The 9596-nt window shown below is 39.3% G+C and overlaps 1 long non-coding RNA gene across 1 annotated transcript; it reads right to left on the minus strand.

Moving 5' to 3' along the window:
* Positions 1-213: 213 nt before the first annotated feature.
* On the minus strand, positions 214-9596 carry LOC121110263. The gene is made up of 2 exons (XR_006938675.1): positions 4594-9596; positions 214-457 (listed from the first exon to the last, which is right to left on the minus strand). It is a non-coding gene; the product is annotated as an uncharacterized LOC121110263 (long non-coding RNA).

Genomic DNA, 9596 nt, shown 5'->3' on the forward strand with positions numbered 1-9596 from the left:
TTTAACAGTGAGGTTGTTTCAAATATGGAATAATTTCCTTTTAAAAATTGGAGAAACTAGAGATTGCAACACCGTACAAGAGGACTGCTAGAATGAAGTATATTAAAGATGGTGAATGTACTATTCCTCATCTTCACACATTGACCTTGTTTCTGTGTTCAGAAACCATACATAGAGTTGTTGAGTTGGTCAATAAACTAATCCAGGCATCAATAAAGCACACCTTCTTGTTTATTAATATGTGATTAAAAATGTATATGATAAAAAGATATTGACTGAGCAGAGTTTGGGTGACAAGAACAATTATAGCTTCAAGCCTAATCACTACATGAGCTGTTTAACCCAGTGAAAGTCAATAGCCTATTTCTGAACAATTACACTTTTTGTTTTAAATAAAGTGTTTGGATTTCGCTAGCGCTCTCATCTTCTCTTCATGATTTAGATGTGTATGCAGAAGCTGAAAGAAAAAAAGAAACACATAATAACCTAATATAATTCAGCTCTATGGTACTGGTATGACAAAGTTGTAAATAAGCAGCAAATAGGATTTGTTTTAATTATAAATTGCTATGCACAAATAAATTAAAATCAGTACAAGAACATCTTTCTTTTTCAGTTGTATTATTAGTTGCACAGATCTTAATCATATTTCTACAACAACTGTCCTAATTTACTTATACATTTTTCCCTCATGTTGTTCCTTTAAGCTAAAGTCATCATTTTACTGCATTCAGTCTAAATGCTCCATCTTTATTTCATTAAAACAGTTTCATAAAACTAATAAGAAATGACAACTGGAACCCATTTCATTCTTCCTTGAGTGACTCTTAACTTTAGCGAACTTTTTACATAGCTCAGTGTGCTTTCACTCCAGAGTAACAATATTCCTTACATCCCGATAACAGGAGGGAGTAGTCTGAACTGGGTGCGTCCTTAAGCACCAGTAAGGTCCAGTATAGTGGCTGTTCTGTTGAAACTGGGAGCTGGTGAGTGGTCAGACTTTCCTGAGCAATAGCACAGGTCACTGGTTTGTGTCCACATTGTTAAAAATTAACCATGGGCCCACGGCAAGCAGCACTGAGCGTCCAGGCTATCCACAAGCAGAACTTTTAGCATTTTTAGTACTGGTTTATTGTGTCAATATTCAAGAACCAATTAAATCAGTGGGAGTCCCAGAAATGTTTGTACTTTGTAAATCTTCAAGTGTGAGATCAGAAAGCTCTTTACCTGCTCCATAAGTATCGTGTTCATCCAACAGTAGTAACAACCAACTTCTCCACAGATACTTTTCCTACCTGCTGATCATGTCATCTTCTCAATTCCTTTGCTGAATAAAATGATAACGCCAATAAAATTCTACAATTTATTCTTCTAAAATGTATTTGGTTTCAGTGAATGTAAAATTTTACTCATCACTTTTTGGCATAAGAATTTGTTGTTTAATGTGGAAAAACAGATGAATAGAAAAAGAAACCTGTCATTGTGCTTACACAGCCTTAATTCTAGGCTTCTTTGAAATCAGTGTGGACATTATAAACTCACTTTTCTGAGTAACTTCGTATCAATGTATCAGTTCCGTTCCAACATTAAATAGAAGCCAATCAGCTTTTCCCCTGACTGAATCGTGGGACACTGTTTGGTTCTTGAAAACTAAACCCTAACCCTTGCCCTAACCCTAACTTTACTTGCTTAATTTCAAACTGGCTCTGAATGCAGAACTGCTAATAATATGCTTTGTTCCAGTCTATTCTTGATTCACTCACGTGTTTAAAAATATTAGTGTTTAAAAATGCTGGTACATTTATGACTCTAGATAAATATATACACTACAGATCTTTACTCTTCCACTAAACAAACAAACAAACAAACAAACAAAAAACAACAGGAATTTAATTTATTTTAGATTTTCTTTTTACATTACAATGCTAGCATTAGCTCTACAGTTCTCTGTATTTAGGCAAATTTCACCCGCATTTTGATGAGTCAAGTACCAGAGGAGTGTTAAAGTATTAGTGAGGCATGTTGAAATAAATAAGTATTTATTAAGAACAGAAGTAATTTTCGGGTTCCAATAACAGTAACAAAATCATTAAGATAGGATGGTGTTCAAGATTTGTATGATGGCTTTAGAAGTCATTTCTATTTTTATTCCTCTTGGCATCATTATTTATGAGAATGTCTCACTTTCAGCCTCATCCTCCTCCATACAGTTCTGCATACCTTATCTTGATCATCACCTCCAGAAGATGGAGGCTTGAGCTCTGTTGTCCTGGCCCATACATATACGCTGTAGGATGGAAATCAGTACGTCTTTCATGCTGAAAGCATTCAGTAACTCCTTCTATAGTAGCTTCTATTTGACAGTAAGCATTCAAATATATGAGATTTCCACAGTTTTATTATTGTTGTCAGTACATCTTATCATGGAGTTTTATTTTAAATACATTTTTATTATTTGGAAGGAGAGCTAAACCTAGAGTCACAAATTTTAGCTGCTAGATCTCAAGCAATTGCCTCTTCTCTACTGAAGTGTCACTGCTAGGCCTGTATACTTTCCTTATTCACATAAACATGGTGTTACCATGCGTGATCAAAAAAAAAAAAATTCAAAAACTGAACAATTCCCCCACCATGAAAGTAGTTTAAATGCTGCAGCTCTTTCTGACATTTTGAACCCGGTGAAAGACAGGCATAGTGCTTTTAGGGAGGTTGCCTCTTGATTATGAGAGTTGGACTAGGTGCTTAACTTCCATTTTTACCTTGGCAAGCCTTCCTACAAGTGAACTACTGAGGCCACACAGCAAGTCCAGACTATCTTAATCATCTAAAATTTACTTCCTTAGACAGCCCTGCCTTTCACCTTCTCTCTGGTGGTGATACGGGTGAGCGAGTGGGGAGTTTTGTAATGCCGAGTGTGACAAAGATGGACCGGCCACTGCTGGTAGGAAGAGTCATCCTCATAGCCAGAAAATTAGAGTCATCTTTTATTTTACTCCTCTCTCTAAATTTATGCTAGGAGGGTCCAAGGCAATTATATCATCAGTGTATTTATGAATAAAACCTTTGCCTTTGCACATATATCTATGAAATATTGAAATGCTATTGCAATGAGCATTAACCTTATACTCAAATGATTTATCATGACCCCTACTGTTGTTTTGGAGTCTTCCAAGATACATGGAGATACGGTCAGACTACTGTACCTCAAAGTAGGTACATAGTTTTATGTAGTGATCTATCCACTCATCACTGAGATATAGTCACCTCAGAGGTGAGATGGTATGGGATTATCATCACAAGCAAGAGTAAATCTTTATTGACATAAATAACAGATCTTTGACTTGGACAGACACACTGAGAAAAAGAAAAAGCTTTTTTTTCTTTTTTCTTTTTTAATTATTATTGGGCATGATGAGGAAGTTTATCAGTGTAAAAATTCTTGTAATATAGGGTATACAAGCACAGAAGTAAATATACTATTTTATATTAACTTGACTTTCATATTATGTCTTGAAGTTGTTGGTTTTATTTTTATTAATGTTGTTCTATGGAGATACAGATAACAAACCTTGAGTTTCTTTCTGTCTGTGACACACAAACACTTGCTGCTATTTGGGTCAAAACCAGTTCCTGAGCAGCAGATGGCCATCCTTGTATTGCATAACTGAGACTGCGCTAGTTATTCTATATTGTATGTCGGTACAAAAATGATGGACTTTGGAGTGTATATTGCTTTGTCACTAAGGCCAAGTACAGCATCTAATAGACATGTTAAAAAAGATAGAGCCTCTGTTCTCTAGCTGGTTGGGTTTTTTGTCCTTGGTTTTGAAATTAGCTGTCACATTTATGCACTACGTACTTCACGTGTTTGAGGTCTCTAGAAAGCATTAAGCAATTTACTCTATAACATTTCAATCAAGTCTGTGATTTGCTAGAGAAGCAGTGAGTTAAGTTGTGGTGGTAAAAGCAATGTTGAAGAGGTCCTTACTCAGTGGAAATGGCACTTTATTGGTTATGAGTTACTATTCAAAGTAATGGTGACTGCTGATTGCATCAGGGTTCCCGAAGCTATCTTTATCCTCTGCTCTTGAACAGTCTCTGCATTACTGAAAACTGGATCCATTTGCTCCTTTTATATTTGCATTTATTTATCCCATTTGTTCAAATTATTACGGGTACAATTTTACAATGCCAACATGATTATTTCTGGGCATAAAAACTCACGCTGAAATGCAGCTTTATTCTAAATGAGGATCTGCTGTGAAGCAAAGTAGGAGTCACAAATTATTGTCTCGCTTACTGTCTTGGATCAGTGGATGAATTTTAATCCATGGCTAAGCAGACAGTTAATTTGGCTGTTTCAGTGACTGCAGGGACTGCTTGACTCTAGGCCAAGGATCCTCAGTCTGAGGTCAGGACCACATGCCTGGTGATCATGCTACTATCTTTACACTACAAAGGAGAGTGATTCTGGAACTTCTCTGTAATACAGAAAACAGAACTCTAAATATTCAAGTCCTTTTTTTGCCTGTTGCTTGTGCAAATCCTACTCATTGTAGAGCAGTCTGGGTTGTTAATGGTTCTTCCACCCACCTGAAAAATTTTGAAGACTTTACTCCAGTTCCCTGCAGATAACTGTCAGTGCTAAAATAAATAATATATAAGCAATTAAAAAGCAAGCAATTAAATATGTGCTATCTGAGCAAAAAAAAAAAAAAAAGACAAAGGTTACTTGGACTCTCCAGTTGCCCTTTTGCTATTATGCTTAGCTTGGGTAAGACAGAAATGTTGTTTGTGTTGCACCTGATCAGCAAATGAGCTGAAATACTGTCTAAAAATTATCAACCTGCTACCATTCAGAAGCACTCAACTCTCTAAAAACAAACAAACAAACAAACAAAAACCATTTGTTAAAATGAATGAGATATCACTAACACCCCTGAATTTGTGGTATTCTATCACTAACATGAAGGATGTTTCAATCTTGCTTGTTTTGTCTGTCTCTGAATTGTAAGGTACATAGTAACCTCTACTTAGATTTATAATTGTTATATTTGTAGTAACTTTGTTGATGTTTATCACTAACAAGTCACAGTGTTATGTCTTATTTTTTATGTCTTACATTTTTTCTTCAATGCCACGTTTTCGTGATGTAAAGTCTAAGTCTCAAAATGGGGATTTTGGAGGTTTTGAGATTAATGTTTGTATTTAGTTCTAAACAGCAGAAATCATTACAGAATTCACTTCAACCTGGAAAAGAGCAGACAGGGGAGGTCTCGTGGTAGCCTACAGCTCCTCACAGGGAGTGGAGGGATAGTGCTGACCTCAGCTATCTGGTGACAGGGCCCAAGGGAACAGCATGGAGCTGTGCTGGGGAGGGTCAGGTGAGGGTTAGGTACCCAAAGGGCAGTGGGCATGGTCTTGAGCTGATGGAGTTCAAGGAGCGTTTGGATAACGGTCTCAGACATAGGGTTTGGATTTTGGCTGGTGCTGCGTGGAGCCACGAGTTGGACACAATGATCCTTGTGGGTCCCTTCTAGTTCAGGATATTCTGTGATTCTATGGAATGAAAAATCAATGAATGGATGTAAAAAGCTATGCTTTAATGGAAAAAAATGGAACAGCAATAAATTAGGTAGAAGATAAATCTTGCATAGTCATATAGTATTTTGTACATACACACACTCAAAAGCAAATTACAGAGACTATAAACATTTAAAACCAACAGGAAGCAGTAGGAAGTGACAGAATGAGAGCTGATCACACCACTCAGTAACAATCCCTTGCAGAGATGTGTTATCCCACAGCTCTTAATGGCTCCTTCACATACCTGGAGATGGTCAAGAATTTTCTGGAAAATACATTTTTCCTCAAAATTCAAAATTTGTCATAGGAAAAATGTTCATTCTGAAGCAACTGCAAGGATGTAAGCAAAGGAAAAGAGATTTTGCAGTAACCAAAGACAAGTTGCTAGGCTGAATGTCCAAAACTGATGTTTTCCATATTCTCTGACATTATGGGCTTGTTCCTCTCCATTTTTCTTCCTCACTTTCTCCCTTTTCAAAAATAACTTTAAAAAAAACCCACTTTGTTTCATCCATTCACGTACACCCTACAAAAATATTATTTGAAAGGATGGTAGGACTTTTTGGCTTGATATATTTGTGAGCACCCCTTTGCCATTCAGGGTAGTAAGTGGAGCAGGGCTAGCAGGAGTTAGTTTCCATGGTTGAGTTTTACATGTGTGAGACTCTGTAGGTTTTGTTTGGGGCACATCAATCCCAATTTGAACCCAACACTGTTATTTTTCTTCTATTCCTCTCCCAGCCACAAGATGTATGGTGTCTGGGTGTTTGGCAAACAAAAAATTGAAGCAATGAGATAGTCTTATCCTTGTTAATAAATCTGTGCTACAACTAAATGAGATTAAAGTCAGAAGTGCCCACTAATTTTGAGTATCCAATTAGAGATGCTGATTACTTGTTTTTTTTCAGCCTGTTTGATATTCTGCATCCCTTGGCACTGTCGATGTACAGTCCCATGGATTTTGCCCTAGGAATTTGCTTCAGCAAATCCAACTCCAGAATTTCATGGTGGGCTCTCATAACACAAAAATCTCAGCTAATTATTACATCTTGTGGTGACTTTCTTCACATTGTAGAAGCTTTGAGGTGAAAGGGGAATGGATTCAGATTCTACAAGCAAAATTCAGCTGTCACATTGCCACAAGGCCCTGCTTTCTCTCCTTGTAATTGTCTGCCTTGTCTGTGAACAGTACCCAGTTCTGCGACAAATTGGAAATACAGTGAATAAAAACTACGAACCTGTGCCCTGCCCATAGAGAAGGCGTAACTTGCAGGGCTTCATTTGTGTTTTGGGAAATTGGTGGAATGAACTCTGTGTGGTCATATATCTCAATGCAGGGAGGCAGAACTAAGGAACTCTGACACCCTCGGCATAGATGTTGCCCTAACATCTGAGTACCTGATGTTACAGCCAGAGCCAACTGTGTAGCACATTCCCTTAGCTTGATGTCACACACACACAAAAAATCATTTAAAAATATTCTGAATCTGCTCAGAAATACTTATCTTGAAGGTCATTAAATTCTTTATTTTCTAGCATCAGAAAGCAAATTCTATTCAAAATTAAAAAAAAACATTAATGCTTAACAGAGAAGCTGAAGTACATCAGTTAACAATACAGAAATTAAACATTTAGACTTAAACAATTTTTACTGTGTTTCACATGAAATTCAGCCCAGCTATTCTGGACATTCTGCAATTATGTATCCTTGCTCTTGGCTGACAGTATTAGACGGTTTTGTTATCCTTGCCCTGCCAGCCCCTTTTCTCCCCTCCAGGCTCCTCCGCTGAGCACTTTCTCTTTGCTTTTTCCGCACCACCTCTGTGTCTCCTTACCTAATCAGTCCCAGGCTCCTGCTCCAAACGCCAGTCCCAGTTTTTCTCTCCGGGCTGCTTGGCTGCCTCTGTTGCCTTCTCTGTCACAGGGTAGAATTTTCTCCCTGTCGTATTCATGCGGAGACCTTTCTTCTTGATACAACCTTCAAATCATTTGGAGCTTAGAAGAGATAGGATTCCTACCTCTCAGATCCTGTGCCAAGGCTCGGGCTCACTGGGAAAATTTGGAGGTGGGGATTAAAGTGGAAATCTAGCTTTACCACAGTATCCTTAAGCTTCTGTTCTCAGTCAAGACCAGTCTTTAATGATCCCCCCTTTTTTTTTTCCCCTATTAGAATAAAAGAAATCATTACTGAGAGTGTGCTCATTCAAGAAAGAAAAAAATCTAATATTTACAAGTTAGCCAGATTTGTGTAAATTTTCAGAGAAGGGAAAGGCACGTTTTGAATGAAAGAGGTCACATTTTGAGACTGTGCTTCAAAGCCTGAGGGCAGCAGAGCATTTCAAAGGAAAAAGTTTCCATTTTTTTAGTATGAGCAAAACTGTTTATTTTTCCATAACCTTGTTCTTGGAAATGGACAAATTGTTTTGGCAGGTATTTTCAAAATAATCATCCTGGTACAGACAGTCAGCATATCAGTTTTCAGTCGAAGTGATGATGTTTTTTCTAAAGCTACATGCAACAGAAAACATGGTCTGTGCTGGGAAGTGTTAGCCAAGCACAACACAGGAATGGCAGTGCATCCACCTCAGAACATTGTCACCAATTGTGTCCTCGGAGGGTTTCTGACTTTTTTTTCAGACAGCAATTGCCTCATGGAAAAGCAGTAGGGTCAGAGGCTGTTATCTGCCTGTTTTACAGGCAGAGAAACTAAAATAGGAAGAAAGGAGAAAAAAAAAACAGGGATATAATCCCAAACTCCTCATGTGATTCTGAGTCCCCCATTCCAGCACCCACTGCTGTCACTTCTACAGAATGCTCCTGGTGCATCACTCCTTGCTCTGGGGCATTTCTGGTGGTCTCTTCATGTCAGAATGTGATCATCCCTTCAGTATTCTCTGATTGAAGGCTATGAGTGGAAGTTTGGGGGCTTTGGGTGAGGGCACTGTGGGTGTGATGGGACCTGCGTGCAAGAGATGAGTTCAGCTAAGAGCAGGACACCCTCCCACACTCAGCCTTGAAGTATGTATGAATGCACCTGTACAGGACAGAATGAAAGTACTCACGTACTGGAATGATGTCGGGGGGAGAGGGTGACCTTTATGGGGCAAGGACTTGTGGCAAGAGGTCAGAGATGTGACGCAGTGGTGGGGCATTGCTGTGGCAGAGAAGCTCACCCGTATACTGGGCTGTAGTCTTTCTGAGTGCTCCGGGAGATGCTGCAGGCCTGGAGGAGAGGAGCTGCTGAGAAGTGCGTGCTGTTGTCTGACTGGCTCCAGAGAGGCAGAAATGTGGTTAAGTGTAACAGTAAAGAGATGAGATAGCCCCATGCAGACCGAGAGCCTCTGCTAAAAAGCACCCTGAGAGCAATAACAAAATCTGTAGCTTAAGCTGCAGTCCTCTTCAGAAAGAAGAGTTAAAAAAAAAAAAAAAATTGCCAAAACAAACTGCTGACTCCTTTATTCTTATCAAAACACCACAGCATACATCTTTAAAGCCTGGAGTAAATCACACATGGGGCCAGCTGGAACTGGCCGGCTCCTGACCCTCCCTTGATATCAGGTGCATGCCACGCTTCTCTGGCAGATTAATTTATGACCTCATGTAACTCAGAGCACCTTAAACTTTCAACACGGCTGCTAGGATGAGGCTGAAGGTTTGCTTTGGATAGCGCTGCCCTGGGGAGAGTTGGAGGCCTCTTGGCAGAGATCCTCCCCAACCGATGGCGGCGAATTGGGTTCCTGCATATCTTTTCTTTCTAAGCTCTCCCACAATGTGAACGTAGGACAAAAATCAGAGGTACAGACACAACCCGTCTGTGTGAGAGATAGTTGGTCCCCTTTGGCTCTTAGGTTATCCTCTTTGGCGGGTCCCAGAGGTGGCCCTGGAGCAGCCATGCAGCCAAAGGAGGGGAAGGTCCTGGTGAGTGCAGAGGGAGAGCAGCTGGGCTGGGGGCTGGCGGCAGCTCGGTGCAGAGAGTGCGATCAATGCGATCCATTGCAAAAGCAAACCTC

The sequence above is a fragment of the Gallus gallus genome, chromosome 3, assembly GCF_016699485.2.
Source record: "Gallus gallus isolate bGalGal1 chromosome 3, bGalGal1.mat.broiler.GRCg7b, whole genome shotgun sequence".
Classification (NCBI taxonomy): Eukaryota; Metazoa; Chordata; class Aves; order Galliformes; family Phasianidae; genus Gallus; species Gallus gallus.